The sequence below is a fragment of the Apostichopus japonicus genome, chromosome 3 (assembly GCF_037975245.1).
Source record: "Apostichopus japonicus isolate 1M-3 chromosome 3, ASM3797524v1, whole genome shotgun sequence".
In the NCBI taxonomy this organism is placed as follows: Eukaryota; Metazoa; Echinodermata; class Holothuroidea; order Aspidochirotida; family Stichopodidae; genus Apostichopus; species Apostichopus japonicus.
The window spans coordinates 24,918,711-24,935,614 of record NC_092563.1 but is presented as its reverse complement, the minus strand read 5'-3'; the positions used below and the strand labels follow the sequence as shown (position 1 = coordinate 24,935,614).

Below are 16,904 nucleotides of genomic sequence, written 5' to 3'. Positions count from 1 at the left end.
CCTTGTTTTACAAAATTTCATGATTGAGAAACGTTTTGTTTCAGATATAAGAAGACTTTTCGTTTTAGCTTTATGTTGGATTAAAGATTGTAATAATATTTGATTTAGGCATCTACAGAATTTCGAGCATGTTTAAAAGAAGCAATAATATAGTAATTATAGAAGTGTAGTTTCTCCAAATTTGAGACATCATCAACAACGTAAATTTAAAAGTTCGTCATAATACCTTCATTACTATTATTGATATATAAGAAATTTGGGGCATTTATGTCAACCTTGAAGTGAAATATCTAACTAGTCTGAATATTATACTGTAGGGACACAGCTGCCAAAACGATAGACATAATAAATTTAGACTTTATGACGTGTTGTGTTGATCACGTTACAACTTCTATTCAGTTTTGAGTTAAAGATGGTAGTATACAATGGTGCCAACTTCTTTGTATTAATGTTCAAGTTGCAATGACCATGATATTGCCACCTTGGAAGTATCCCGCCGCACTAAGTACTATTATAGCGAGAATACATATGGCGATATTTCTAAAGACTGCTAAATTATTAGACCACATGCTGAAAGGTTTGAGTTTAAAGAGTTTAGAATTATGCAATGCGAACTCGCCATCTTTGTCACACATTTCCTTAACCGTTTTGGAGTATTCGTCCTTTTGATAACGTCATTTCTGTTGGAAACGTTTGGAAGGTTTAGCATATCGGTTTGAAAAGTCCTGACCTTAACATCAATACACCTTAAACACTTCATTCCCCCTAATGGCAACCATGTATGCACAGTTGATTATTAACCATATATATCCTAATCAAGTCATTGCTTTTTTCTCAGCATTAGCTTAATTGCTTTCCAGGTTGTAAGGTGTGTCGTAGTCATCTATGCATGTCCGTGCAAACAACCGAAGGAAGAATCATCCAGTATTTACAAATGATTGTTTATTCCACGGATATGCTTGCATGAGCACGAGTCACATGCAATGGAAATGCTGCAACGGCTGTTTCATTTCAAACTTTGCTGATGTCTTGTTCAAATAGATGACATTTGTTAGGAATTTTATACCACTGCAGGCTTCACGAATATGACATTATTGTCTTTATAGTTTCGTCACGTAGTATAACGTAAAACAAAATCTAATGACAACCCACGCGGAGCTAAGCTTTATCAGCTTTTGAATCAGCAAAATATAGACATATATGTGGAACTTGTGATTTAAAAGATACATTAAACATCTATCTCACCACTAGTTGGAGATAAACATATGAGATTACGTTTCTTTTCGGAGCTTACCAACTACTAATAGCATCTTAACATAGGGGAACCGACTGATTTGTATCTTTCAACAAGCCCCAGGTGACAACTCTTTTACAGGGTCTAGATCATTATTTTTTTGATAGAATTTCAAAGAACATTAAAAATAGGTACATCCCAGGAAAAATGTCAGTTTGATGACGCAGGACAAACATTACCTATGATTCCGGGGATTTTACTTACATTACCATCGCGCAATGATCATGAATTCGATTAAAGTAAACGACATATTGAAACACGGCAAAACCGCTTCCCAAGATCATAAGAAGCCATGGTGTTGAGCCATTGTGCATTTGTGGAGACATTGTGACTTGTATGCAGCCACTTTGGAGTGTCAGGGATTATCTCTTCTGGGATTAATGCAAACTAAACTTGGAATCAGATGATGAATTAGGCACTGCGACTTTTTTTTCCTTCTCATATCTAATACTCATTATGAATTAACATGTATATGTGATTAATATTACTATGATTTTTTTTTGTGTAACTATATGGGGCACTGAATAACGTTAATCTGACTGCTGGGTTTGATTTCCTGTACCAAGTAGGGTATACCCTTAAGTACGTTTTGCGTAAGATCTACAGTTAGGCATACTCGCAGCGATGCTGTTCTCGTACTAATGTTGCAGCATACTAACCCGTATTTGCACTCGTTTGATTGTACCCGTGTTTGTATGTGTTTATTCTTTTGGATTTGTAGTCGTACTCTGTGGGTTTTCTTTGTGTAATTCTATAATGGTATACATTAATCTTACTCGCGATTAAGTACCTGTTCTCGTACTCAATTCTAGAGAAATTCTACTTGCATTCGTACTAATGCATCCTGTTTACTCGATCGCACTACAAGTCTTTAGTCAAGATCTGCAGTTTGCAGAGCGAAATAGAAAGAATCAGCAGCATTCTAGTTTAGTCACACAATTCGTTGCCTTTATCTGGGATTTGTGTAATTAACCTTGGTGCCAATGCATGAATAATCAACGGGGATCACTACGAACTTCAAATGAGCCAAATGTATGTATTAAATTGTGTTAAGAAATAACTTTACTTGACAGTTTCCTGGAAAGGTTACCATACTAGCTTTGACTGACAATATGCCCTTACCCTGATAGCATTCGTTACTTCAATTCTTACATAAATAAATATCTTCATTAGGACTCTTTCCGAAGGTCAATGTTTGATACTTGATGTACACCAGAGTTCATAATACACCGTTTAGGTTTTATCTTTGCTATTGTTTTACTAGGATAATTTTTTTTTACTGTGCCCGAACTTTCTATTTTTATGACCTTTAGCTTGATCAAATCAAACTTCAAGAGCACTTAAAGTTGATGGGAAAGATTGGCTCTGGAAGAAGATTAAAAAGCAAATAATACCGACGAAAGTGGTGGAACTTTATTTATATGGAAGATGAGATGCCTTGCACTCAACAGTTTGTTACAATTAGCAACCAGTTATATCTAAACAAATAAACTCTATCTCATGTGGATGCATTATCTCACACTACGTTAGGTACATCCTATCAATCAATCCGCATGTCAATGGAGCCAATATTCATTTTTATCACAGAGCAAGCAGTATCCATTAATGGGAGGCAGTTTCACTTTTGAGGGGCACAGGTTAAAGTGTGAGAACTTCCAGCACAAACTTCATAGCTGCTCTCGACAAGTTGACCTTTAATGCAAAAATGCCATGAAATGCCAAAAAATCACACATTTCTGTACGGTTATATTGTACTTGACTGACAGTTGTTATTTGTTATCTAAAACGTCGGAACCAACCCTTAAGGACCACTGAATATTGGGTGTGGGGGGGGGCAAATATTGGAGGCCCAGGTTTAATGAACCTTCCGAACCGTATATTGTTATGCCTCTGCTCCTTTAACCGTCTAAACTCCAGTTGGTTAATTATCATTCACGATTCGACCGTTTTACCATCATGAGAGAAAGTAAGTATAACATTGAAAAGCAATGAAGTATGCACTTGAGGCAATGCATGGGACTGCAGATTTTCATACCATTGCAATCAAATAATCATATATGCATCAATATTTTTGCTTCTCATACTGAAATACTGAGATTTTCCATTGTTAACTACAAATAAATATGATTAATTCTGTTCGCCGAACCGAAACCGAATGATATATATAAATGTATATATTTACCTCAGTTTGCATGCAATTACAGTCATTATCAAAATCATTTGATAAACACGGTCTCAATACCGACCAAAACTACCATATTAACCTGTTCTGTCGGGCTATTTTTCAGCAGATCTTTACAATCCTCTAATTTGTTTGTAGAGAGCCAGACAAAACTATTGCCATGGTGATTTTTCAAATTTAGTAATAGACAAATCACATGAATTGTTGCTTTCTCTATGTGCTCTTCGCACTAGTCAGTTGTGCAGTCTCAAACCACTGTCTTGTCTGCTTCATTAAAGTACGATTACCGTTGAAAAACAAGAATAACAGACTTAATCAGTATGTGGAGCCAGACATACCTTCGTGCAAGAAGATTACACGGATGGCCCTTTGATTCTTGCGTAACGCACGCTCCAGTTATGAGTGGTACGAGTACGAGATACCGGTACGCAGTACACTCAGCTCATATAGACAACAAGGTTTTGTTATTAAAATCACATTATCTTAGCCATATGTCGTGCTATATGTATATTACAGAGTAACAGGCGACGGGTTTTAGGATGACTCACATCACCAGAAGATAAACAGGCTTGAATGATGCATACTACTTGAATATTTTAGACGTCAACTTCATATTTCAATTCTATTTTCTATACTCTGCATGTTTTTACAGTCTGGCGTATTTGTAAATTAATATATGAAAAGGGGCCTATGTATATACTCGTAAGCAATAATATTGTTAGACGTGCTGGAGTGGTCACAAGCGTGTAAAACATTTACACAATCTATTAAGTAATAAATTAGTCAATGTTTGAAGCTGTCTATTTGTACATTAAAGTTTCTCTAATTGGCAGTAACAAAGTGAACTAGGCAATTCTGGTACCACCAGCCGATATTTCCTTTTGAATTACTTCACTCCTTTACACAATTAATTGCATGCAATTGTTAATGATAACTTCAAAAATCGTCGGATGTGTGTTTTAATGGGGGTTGAACAGACTTTGATCTTTCAAATTCTCCATATGATCCATAGAACTAAATAAATGTATCCTCTAGTGTACTTATTACCGCATGATTGTGTGTTTCTCCTCCAATTTCGTCACTCTGCATGATCAATGGATTGGAACGTTGTGACACGGACTATGCGCACTTTTGGGTTGTAATCTTAAGCAAAAACCAACAGACTGAAAATGGTAGTCTGTTTTACCAATTAATCGACGGTTGGTCACTTCCTTGTATATAGCTTCGTAAATTTGTACTATGAGGAAAGTGTCAATGGTATAAAAATGTGTATTTGAACACGCAGTTAGTTAGTAGTCCCTTCTGCAACCACTGTTGCGCCTCGAAAAAGATAATTAACGCGAGCCATGATCGATAACTCGTTATTTACTATATTGTAAGATTCAATACGATCGAAGCATACTGGTTAAGCTAATGACAAATGACCGTGTCCCAAAATATCGCAGTATTGACTTAATAACACGTCATCTTTATTTGTAAAGAATAATAACAGATGGAGCATATTGAAAGAGCGGATAGGAATTTTGGTACAACGTGAGTTTAGTCATTGCTATTTGGAGGGAATTCAGTGTCAATTCAAACGCTTACGAATTTTACTCTTTTCTGAATGAGTCCAATATTATAATAATTCAGAAAGGAGTATTTAGACACTTGTTGTTAGTTTATGCATGAACTCATTGATCTGTTTCTTATATATTGGGTATAAGTCGACTAACTTTTGATTTGCCCTGAACAATAGCAATAAATCGAAATTTATTTCACGTAGATGCTCTCATGCGTAAAATGAGTGACTTTTGTTTCCATTTCAGAAATGAAGAGCTTAAAATAAAAGTAACAGATAATAGGGATGTGTCTTAAATTAACTCAGTACTTGTAATGTAAGGGCAATGTTCCAAATTCGAGTACAAACACTTGAGTACCAGTACAGAAAAATGTACCTAATTACGATTACGGACTCGAGTACTATAAAGTATTGCGATGCAATATACAATATGATCGGTGACTTGTTCCACCACCGCTATGACGTCACATGAAATAGTTGACGTACATACAATCGTTCAAAACTGATAACATGTACGCTACGATAAACTCTTAACATACTAGTATATAGAACCTCATTAAGAGTAAGAGCAAGACATAATTCTTGGCAAATACAACATGCTTGCTTACTGAGAATGACAAACAAAGTGTAAGTTATCGCCATTATCATTAGCTTCATAGGGTCAGAAATCTTGTAATTATTTTGGAAACAACATCATCATAAAGAGTATGGAACCCCCAAATCTTAACTCATCAATTACTTTTTAGCCAAAATTGTCAATGAAATTGATCTATAACATTTGCACAAGACAAATTTTAAGACTCATAGAAGGAGAAAAGGGCCCTTTTATATGACGCATTAAGCCTAAAGTCAAAGCAGTCAAGAGGCCTCAAAGCGAAAGATATTTCAGTAAAGAAAGTTCCACTCTGCTAGAACATTAACGTTAACATCAATTCATATTCCTTTTTTATTATATTTCATATCATTCTAGCAGGGAAATGTTATTTAGGTATTTCTGAGTGCAGGAAGCACTTCCTTAAAAATGACGGATTAAAACTAAAGCAAAATCAGTCAGGGAGGCCGCAAATCGAAACACATTTAAGTACAGAAAGTTTCATTTTGCGCGAACGTTAACGTTGACGTCAATAGAAACAGGTAAATGTTACTTAGACATTTCTGATTGGACAAACCACTACAGTGCAAACTGTGTATTGCATATCTAAGCGGAAAGTGCAATCATGAAGGTGCAGAGTTTTAGTCTCATAATCTGCTTTCTGTTTTTGCATCTGTTTCCATATTCTGCTTTCATCATCTGGTGTGGTTACATTATTTTAATCAAAGTAAATGAACTTGAAATAATTACAGTAGCTTGACATGAAAAAGGACTACGAACCTTTTAAGTACACATGAAAATAATGTCATTTTTCTCTTAAATATTACGGGCAAAACCCGCGAATAATAGTATGTTGCCCACCTGGTTTACAATCTAGTTTCTCTAGAAATCTTTCCAAAACGCTACACTTCGAATAATTATTAACTCGTATTTGCTCTGTTGTACCTTCCTGTTTCCGAGCGACCGAAAACCGTAAATAGAAGAAAAGCTTGAATTTTCTTCAGATGTAATAAAATATATAATTTGACATCAGATGTTACGGAACCCACTTATGGGAGATCGGTGTTTACTTTATTCACAAAGTCATCCCATATAAATCAATAGTACAGTCACGGTACAGCGTTAGGTTATAACAGTTTAACATGCACGACAGGTATGCACTCATTACTTGAGGTGAGCGACTGGAAGTAGGCGCTTAAAGTAAATCAATTTATTTTACATGACATTCTTGAACAACCGTATATTTATAAGTTTCTTTGTAAACCGCAATTAAATTAGAAGATGTCTCACTGGCATACTCTAACTTAAATGCAATATTTGCTTTCGATATTACCAAGGATACCCGATACATTGGAATTTAGGGGGGAAATTATTAAAAAGTGGACAATAACTGAACGTATATTTCCTTTCTGAGTAGATAACAGAAGTTATAAGGTTTGATTTTTTTTTATCTATTGCGAAAATGTCTGGAACAATAATTACTTAGATAAGAAAAGATAAAGATGTAGGCATATGTGTATAGCATAGCATAAAGTAGGAAACAGGAAGCATACTGTACGGGAAGGGAGGATGGGGTGAGGGGTGCGATATGACCACTTATGCGACAAACGGCACTTCCTCAGTACCTAGCGCGACCAAGTGACTTCTTTTGATTGTAATCCAAGGTTGTTGTTTTTATCAAAAAGGTCATGTCTTCCAATATACCTGCCAAGTCTCACCGTATTTAACTAACGGTCGCATCCCAGTGCATGTTATCTTTAAATCTCACGTGAAAACATCTTGAACCGGTAAAACAAAGCAAAGCTGAATTACATAGTCTTGTGCTTATTTTTCGTATTATAAATGTTGGAACGATGGATTTGTAAAATCGTCAGGTTTCGGGCACGAATCTCGACTTTCATGTTACCTGAATTCTCCAGGTTTACATTTTGAGTGGTTCCGATGATCTATGAACGCTCTGGTTTGAGGGAATCTTTAACCTACAATCTGTGATAAAACCTCAATGCCTTATCCCAAAGCATGTAATATAACATATGCGATAGTATAACATAAAGCTCTAAACGTTGATGTGGATGCATCTAATGCGAATTTGTAGATAAGTTCTTTCCTCCCTTTTCAATTGTTGGGCGATTTATTCTTTTTAGGACAATCAACATTAAGCAAAAGTATCATTGTGATATTGTAGTAGTATAAACGCTATTGATTCACTATGATAATGTAATATATTAATATTATTCTAATTATAATATATATTCTGACTCAGCTTACATATAAAAATTGAATTTCATCGCCTTGTATTCACATTGTCATATTAAGCAAGTACTTCCAACTTTATGAGATTATGAGATTTGTATTTTTGCATGTTTTATTTAGTATCAAAGTGAGTACCGCGCAACAGTGAGTGGCGGCGATATATGTTATTTTCTTGTCTGGCTCTGAGTACATATATATTGGAGATTTTATGAGCCAATATAATGTAGCTCATTAATAATAGCTAGTCAAACACGCTCAAGTTCCGCGCTTGTGATTTTCTCGAGAGTGAGTCATAATCGACAAACATTATCAAGCTTTAATAACGTCAGAGCGACTGCTTACAGGTTGCAATGCACTTATCAATCCACACTACATAGGCCTGTAGACCCTAACTGCCGTATGCAGTATATATCTGAACCTAGCACGCGTATACGTGGATTCATTAAAACTATTCCAGCACTCTTTGAAGAGAATATCTCGTTCTATAGTAAATTAAAGAAATTATTGCCAGGAATTTACATTAATCCCCACCCCCTCCCCTCCTCCCGCAAAATAATCATACACCATATATTTGTTGATATATTTGATAGAAATTGACTTAAGTTGGTCATTTCATACATTTGTTCTCATAAAGCTATTTAGCTAAACATAACATTTTGTTATTATATGATTACGGTAATCATTTCGTCTATGGCTCATGCAGTGCGCCTCTCTTCGTTAACGTCATGCTGTAAGCAATTGACCCCGTTCAAGGACCATAACCAGACCGCCACAGGTGGACCGTGCCGCCGACCCCAGCCGTGCGGACTATCTAACCCACCCACCCACCTATCTGTGCCACCGCGTGTTAAGAAGTTACAAAACACGAGTGTTGAATCCTTCAATAACTTGTTGATGCCACTCTTTACATTGTTGATGCCCCTCCAACTCAGGTCCTGCCTTGTTCACGTTGGGCTGTGGAGGGGCATGGTATATGCCCTGGAAATTGTATGGAAATACAATGTTATGCTCCATACTAGGCCACCTGTCAGTCACAACTGTAATACCTTTAAATGAGCCCTAGTTTTGCCATAAACTATAGTCCTGCTGACGTCTATACACATACAGTAACCTTCAGCTATTCTTCTACTGACGTACAGAAATATCAGCAGACTTACTTAAAGCAACCCACTTTTGTATTACTGAGTTAGAGGACGGAATATAGCGGAATGAATAATTCAATCTCATGTAACGCTTCATGGTCACAAGTAAAAGCCAAAGACAAACGGTAATACTTTGACGACCTTGTTGAGGTTGAAAGCGAACATCTTCAGAAGGTCTGATATCGAGATTTGAATTATAGTAGACAGACCATTTGCCGTGAAAGATGACATAAACGTCCCCGAGGTCTCTTGGTTAAGCGAAACATGCAATGCCTGCAGACCTTCATTTTGTAGGATACCTATACAATATAGAAACTGTCGACAACAGTTATCCCCCATCTTCTCACTGTCAAGAACCATTAGGCTACTGGGGATTTGTTTTTTCTGTATTTTGTTAGGGAAATATGTCATATCACGAAACTGTAATCATTCGAGACGGTAAACTGAATAAGATCTAGGTATCTTAACATAAGTTCCATAATTTATCGGTCGAAAGTACATTTACAAAATCTCTATAGTGTTCGTCATATAATTTAAGTCTCTTTTGTAACGATGGATATTCTGTAGATCTCAGCATAAAAACAATACTTAAGCAGAGGAAGGTCGGATCAAGTTTCGAACGAACGTGCATCCAGTGCGTTTTTCTCGTCTGTGTTCATAGAAAAATTCAAAATCACTGACTGGACACGGAAACGTACTTTCTCATATAACAAATGTTCATTAAACCTATGGAATTCTGTTGTTTGCTGAATTTGGCACTGGACAATAATATGAATAGGTACCAGGGAAGTACAAAATGGCAATGCAAGGCTAAAGCATTGACAAAGATACAACTTTACTGGTTATTATCTGTTATCATTCTGAATATAAGCTTTTCGACATTATTACGCAGTACTGTGTGTACCAGACTATAAAGATGTGTACAACTACAAACTTCATATTGTAATGTAAAAAACAGAGCAGTCTACAAGGGATGAGTAAAATTCTCCCTAAATTCAGACAGGGAGCTCAATAAGCTGACAACGACTTAGAAATAAACAAGGGTGTTGGGCTTTGGATTTGAATTAGCCTTATGGAGAAGAAAAAACATAATCAGAGGTAGCCTGGATTTCTTTCCATCAAAACATAACTCATCCGTAACATAACACATGCCAAAATTAGTCCTTAGAAATCACAGACGCGAGAAATACAGTCTCCAAGGAACAAGCTGATTGATCTCAAGGACGACAAATTCATTGACTGCAGAGGCCCAGTATTTACACGTTGGAAGTTGAAGTGTTGTGGTATGTTTTTTAAGGAGAACAACGCCATGCCACATTACATTTGTAATTACAAATGTCACATTCATGCCCCTTATTTTCTCTGACCGATTGGTTGTGAGCTTCCTTAACTTAAAGATGGGTTCTGTATGTATCTCATTAAAAACTCTGCGACGCCTTTACGTAAAACGGGTTAGGGATCGACATCGCTTTTCCGTGAACTACAGAATATACCGTAAAAAAAACGGTATCAAAAGGACTTAAAAATCAGGTCCGTGCTGCCGGTTTTACCCTACTCTGGTAGCGACAGCCTTTCTAGTTTGAAAGGCATTTTAAAGAAGGCTTGGCTTAAAATCAATGGCTGTGCAAATAAGTATTTGTCGCAAAACCATTCACGAACTGAACCAGCAAATTGATTCTAGTTAGACCAAAAAAAAATACCGGCCTTGAAAACGAACCTAAACCTGGTCGCTTCTATTTTCTGCCCAAAAGTTAGAAGGAAGGCAATCATGGGAGGCCCATAATCTCTGGTAATGGAACGGCCACTGACAAAAAAATCCAAATTCGTGGATCTTGTTATCCAATCTCTTGTTTCAGCCCATCCGTCCTCTGTTCAGGACACTATACGGAGTATATTCGGAAAACTGGGGACATATAAACAATATTCACTCTTCTATTCTGTTAGTAACCTTGGTTTTTTCTTCATTAAACACCAATATTCCTAACGAAGAAGGCATTTCGGCATGCACTGACAAACGCTTACAAAGCAATTGGTGGTAAAACTTAATTTGACTATACAATCTGTATTTAGCAACAAACACTATACCTCAAGATTCATGGCACCGCAATGGGTGCCAAATAGGGATTCTCTTTTTGCCAACATCTTTATGGGGAAACTCCAGACAACATTTCTGTCTCGACAAAACTTGAAACTCCACACGTGCGTACGTTTCATTGAAGATATCTCCATGACATGGACCCCTGGTGAGGCAAATCTAAAACTTTTCATTGATGACATAAACTCGTTTCATCACAAAAGCAAATTCACCGCAGAATGATTTTCTAGACATGACGTTTATTTTCTGGACACCTCTGTGACCCTACAAATTGTCTCAATCTAAAAAGACTTGTTCAATAAACCCACAAACAAGCACAACTACCTCTCACCAAGCTGTTGCCACCTACGTCATTGTACCAGAAACATTCCATTTCCACACACCCGGCTGTCATTTCAATTGCAAGACCTAGAAACCCACTGGACATTTTAGTTCGGGGCATCATTTCAGGGTGACACTTCATCCGAGGCAAACAAAACATAAAATACAAGATAATCGCCATGTACAAAAAAAAATAGTAAGACGTGCTTCCTTGTCGATTCTACTGGGGCCTTTCAGAGCAACCAAACTACACGCACGTTCCGAATCTGGCAGAAATTAATCTGCCTCTCTTTAATTTACCTCATCCACTGCAATATTTACAACATACGAACCTTTTAAGAATGAGAATGACTCAACATAGATCGGCGATCAAAACAACAAATCAACCAACCTGAAATAAATCACTTCAATCAACCAACTCATTCGATTGAGAATTGACGTGATATTGCCATGGAACAAAACATCCTTGAACAGACAAATCTAGAATAGGTAAAGACAATTTCTGGGTACTAAATATAAACACCACGGCAGTTCTCCGCTTAAAATTCAGAAACGACCTGCCATGCCAGATAAAAATAAAACAATTCATTTGCAGCTACGGATTAAAGTAAGCCGACACGATAAATAATCCGAATATCCAAGACTTCTTCTAAGCTAACAGAACTCAGTAAGTCGCATTGACTTCACTGCCATGCCGACATTCTTTCCTGTAAAAAAAAGTTTCAATTCCCACTTAATTTTATTTTTGCATCTCACTCTAGATCCAGCCTTTCTCTAACTGCATCATAGTTGTATAACAGTTTCCCCCGTTTATCAGTAATACACCAACTTCTTTTCTTTAAGTTAAATGCTGTTCGCAACCAAAGGAAATGAGAGAGAAAGACACTTACAACAATAAAATTGAACATACTTGACATATAGGTGCATTTGTATTCGTGTCAAACGTTAAACTTGTTCTTTCGGTAACAATTGAAAGTTAAGAGTGTTCTGTACTTCTATGGAGCCCAAGTCTCCCAAGAACAAAATCTACCTTACATTGTTTACGTTAAGACTGCAACATGTTCTAATTAAAAAGTAATATGTTGCATTTTAGTTTAAAAGTAACTGTTACTTTAACATTGCAAATGATCAGAAAGAAATTTAAACGGTACTGCAACCCTTCATTAATTTGTTTACTGCCATCGTACCGGTAAAAATGAGACCCGTAATGTAAGACAGCGTGTAAGATATCGCCAAGCAAAACACATATAGGCCTATTAGCCATATACCAAAGACTCTTACCAAGAACACAACCTTTACATAAGAACCACTAATTGACACCTGGATGCTTCTCACGCAACTAATTTAGAGATAAGATAAGCAAACAATGAATATGTTGGGTGGTATATGCTATATGTGCTATGGTGCTTTCACTTGATCGTCTTTGAGGCAGACGAAATTTACGACAAAGCTTTAACAAGAAACGTTAGTTAACCGAATTACAAACGACATATTGCGTCTAATGTTGCAATTGAAAACCTTACTCAATTCCTGATAAATATAAAGCACCTAATCAACTTATGTCACAAACAGACACGTTCAACTACCGTCGAGAGCGGAATCTATATCCGCGCGATAGTAACCTTTCCTGTCAGTACGTTTCAAATTTAGTGACAATTATAACAAGATGAAACCCAATATGAAGCCCAACAATTTTATGTTTGGAAAGAAATATGATAATGAAATTTTACCTGTAAGGAGTATAAGGATGGTCCAAGAAGAAGTTCGGTTTTATTGGCAGGCTAAAGGAAACAGTTGTATCAGCCTCGAGGTACGTTCCTTATACTGAATGCATACGATATATGCTTTCGAACAACAACGATATCGGACTGACTATACTGCCGATGTGTTTTGAAAACACTAGAAAAATATCAAGGGGATTCTACTGACTTCACAATGAAACAGCACCGTATCTCGCTGCATTCAACACGGCCACTACCAATGCAATAACGCATTTACATCCACGTTTCACTAGCTGCTGCGTTTAAGCTGTGTATAGTATTGTTAATAATGAAAAAAACCAACGCGTGTGCGATTTGATTGGCAAAAATGTGGGCGTGGCTTGTAGCTATATTACCCTGAAGATTATTAGTTTTTATTCAGCTAGGCCTATAGGTTAGTGTAGATGAGGGAGAATTATCGAGTGTATTGTTCCTGAAATCAGATCAATAATGAACTGTAACACAAACATGGCAGAAGCACAGAACACTTCTGAATAAACATTTAATAAAAAAAGGGATATATTTTGTATGAGAATGGCTAGAGCAAAACATCAATAACACAATACAGCAATAAAATCAAGACAAGAATGACTCTTTTGGAAGCGTCTGCACTTTATCATTTCGTTCGTCTTCCTTTCTACATTTCTGTGTCGAAGTTCTGTAAAACATGAAAACTACATGAAACATTACAATATTTATAATATCAACATTTATGTAACAGAGCAGATTTGTTCATTTAAGCTAACAAAGATATAGTATGGTAACAGCTAGTAAAAGATGCTTGCTCATGAATGATGCATAGATAAAAGAAACGCAGAGGATATTAATTATATCGTATACTAAATGGCCATTTAATACAAGGAATATTAAAGAGAAATTAAGTTCTTGATTATTCATAAAGATTATTGTGAAGTTTAAATGCCTTTAAAGTGAACTAGCAATAAGAAACTTTAACAAGATTTTTTAAACTTCATTAACTTAAGTGTTTCTTCTTTGTATTATTTTTAAGCAGTATCCAGATTATTGTGTTTTGTTTTACATTGTTTGGAGCTAAATATAACTGATTACATGATAAGAAACTTTATGAAATTCCATTCCATTTTACTTGAAATAACCATACAATATTCGGTTTGTTTACGATCACAAGATGTTATATGACTTGTGAATTAAAAAATTAAGTTCACAGCCGTCCGTTGTTGACTCCAAATGTTTCGCAACTATAAGTAAACTAGTAAATGAGTTTTCGATATGCATAGAACAAGGAACAAAATAATTCAATGTACATTTAAATGAGCCAACTGATGACAAAACAAGTATACAGCTTAATGTCACCTGTTACTTACATTTCAACCTCTTTTTGGCTCTGTTTTTAGATTCAAACCTTCAGTAGAGAGGCGAAACAGATTTGTGTTCACAAGATCATCTGCGACTAGATTACTACAAACCTTACATTACATGTCATCCAAGAATGCCGTCTTTTGACGTCATAATGAGAGAGAAGCCTTATATCAAGTTTCGAAGTTGATAGGAAATGCAACATCACGAGCCTCTTGAATGTATGGATTACAGCAGTTGAAATTTTAGTCAGTTTCTCAACAACAATTCAATAACACTTATAGCATTCGATACTTCAGACTTTAAATATTTCGTACTAAATTTATAGTCGCGTTACATTAAAAAGGGAATATATTTAAGAGTTCTTGTATAATATCAGAGAATATCAATCAAAACAGTTCAGCGTAGATATGAAGAAAGATATCTACACCGTTTCCCCCCTCGTGGCAACATCTGTAACATATTTCTCGTTCAGTATTAAAATATACATTCTACATTCGGTCAACAGGGTTAAACTGACTCATAACTGGCGAGTTTCGCTGTATAGTAGTAACAAAAATGTTTTGTACACGGACACGGTCAGCAACCTAGCACTCCATCATCTGTTATACATTTTCAATGCCATTTTCTGTATTTTTCAAAACAAACCATATGACGCCATTAATTATTGTGATAACCAATTTGGCTGCAGTCTTTCCCTATAAATCATCGTAATCCAGACTGCAGAGTTATCAATATCAAACTAAACGTAAATAAACCTCAAAGAGTGATGGGTTGGCTGATGGTTTAACAATAACCCATTTCCAGAACTTATGCGCAAGATCAATCTGATATCGTGGGTTCGAAAACCATTATTCTAATTGAAACCACGAGAAACTCTCTTAAATCTTGAAATCTAAAAGGATTCTATATGGATCCTGTAAGGTCATTTTGGAAGTCTCAGAATGGAATAGTAGTTTCACCGAGGGCAGTGAATTGAAAGCAATAGGATGTGTTTTTGTATGTAGCACATATATATATATATATATATATATGTGTGTGTGTGTGTGTATACATACTATATGATAAGCTGTTTTAGGTTATATGTATTGGTGATGTGAAATTTAATGACAAAAATGATGTTTTTATACTATTACTTTATAAAAACCATGACATTTGTGTATGGTTAATACCAATCTAGACTATACTTCAATCTTAATGATCAGCGGTCAGTGAGGGGAGGCTCATTAAGCTAAGCCTACCCATGCAATCATGTAGGGTTAGGCTAAAACTAGTCACTTTTTATCCTTACATCCATTTGTTTCCATACATGAGAAATGAAAAAGGAAGCACCACATAACTAGGTGACAGCTTGGCACTCTTGATGTTATAGGCCTCACGAACACAGACCTGTATATGAATTATTGGATTATTACATTTGTTAAAAGAGCTTTCTATGTCAATTTGATATATGTAAGATCTCATGCTGCTCATATTCTTCGATTATACCCTCTAGGGGTAGGTTTTGGGGTACTGTCAGTTAGGCAGATTTTATTTCCATATTAGGCACAGCAGATCATGCAATTGGTGTTAATCTCAATAAATTGAACTGCCCATAGAAGGGGCTCCTTATAGGCATTGATTTCTGAAGTTAACAACATTCAAAAGGGGACACATTTACAGTTTTGGCGATTTTCATTGGCCTATCAGAAGTCTCTTGAAAGAGGAATGTTTATAAAGATATAAACTCAGTAAGTATTCAAACATGGTATAGAACTCCGACAGAGACCGTTGGAATTGCTTTTAATTAATAAATAAACTCTGACAAATGTGACCAGCTTCTGTTAGGTGCAGAAAGAAATAACTCTTTCTGCTGTTATGTGTCATTTTATCAGCAAAAATGGATGATATGTCCTAAGAGGAGCTAAAAGCCATGCCAGCGTAGATGAAACACAAAATTGAGCCTCCTAATACTTTTACCGACTACGTGAAAAAAAAAATTGAAGGCTGCAGTCCTTTGATGTTAATCACTGTTCAATGAAATGCAACTAAAAAACTGTTAAGTATAAGTCAAATATCTCCATACCAAATGTTCTGATATATTGCTATGGAATGCTGTACGCTTATCTACCGAAGATGTGCCCTTCATCTCTTTGAAGTCATGGTTACAATTTATATACCAATTTCATAGAAGGGTAAACAAAATGCAAAGTTGAACATGATATTCAGCTTAGGTGTGTCAAGTGTGAACATTTTTTGTGATTACGAAATGTTTGCAAGTAATTAAAGTGACCTAGCCGCTGCAGCCTGTTCTTTATAGTAATTAAAGAGTCATGGTTAAACCTCATTAATGCTAACTGGTGCAGGCAGTTGAGCGATAATTGTGATCA

General features: G+C 36.0%; 1 protein-coding gene across 4 annotated transcripts in view; it reads right to left on the bottom strand.

The window, feature by feature from the left end:
* Positions 1–16,904, bottom strand: part of LOC139965585 (secretagogin-like) — a 113,349-nt gene that overhangs the window by 48,582 nt on the left and 47,863 nt on the right. Inside the window, exon 1 of one of the 4 annotated variants that reach the window (XM_071968112.1) lies at positions 13,171–13,463. The exons of the other annotated variants lie outside the window; for them this stretch is intronic. The gene's annotated coding sequence lies outside the window, so the exon portion shown is untranslated. Of the gene's footprint in view, positions 1–13,170; positions 13,464–16,904 lie in introns of those variants that run through there. 4 annotated transcript variants of the gene reach the window in all.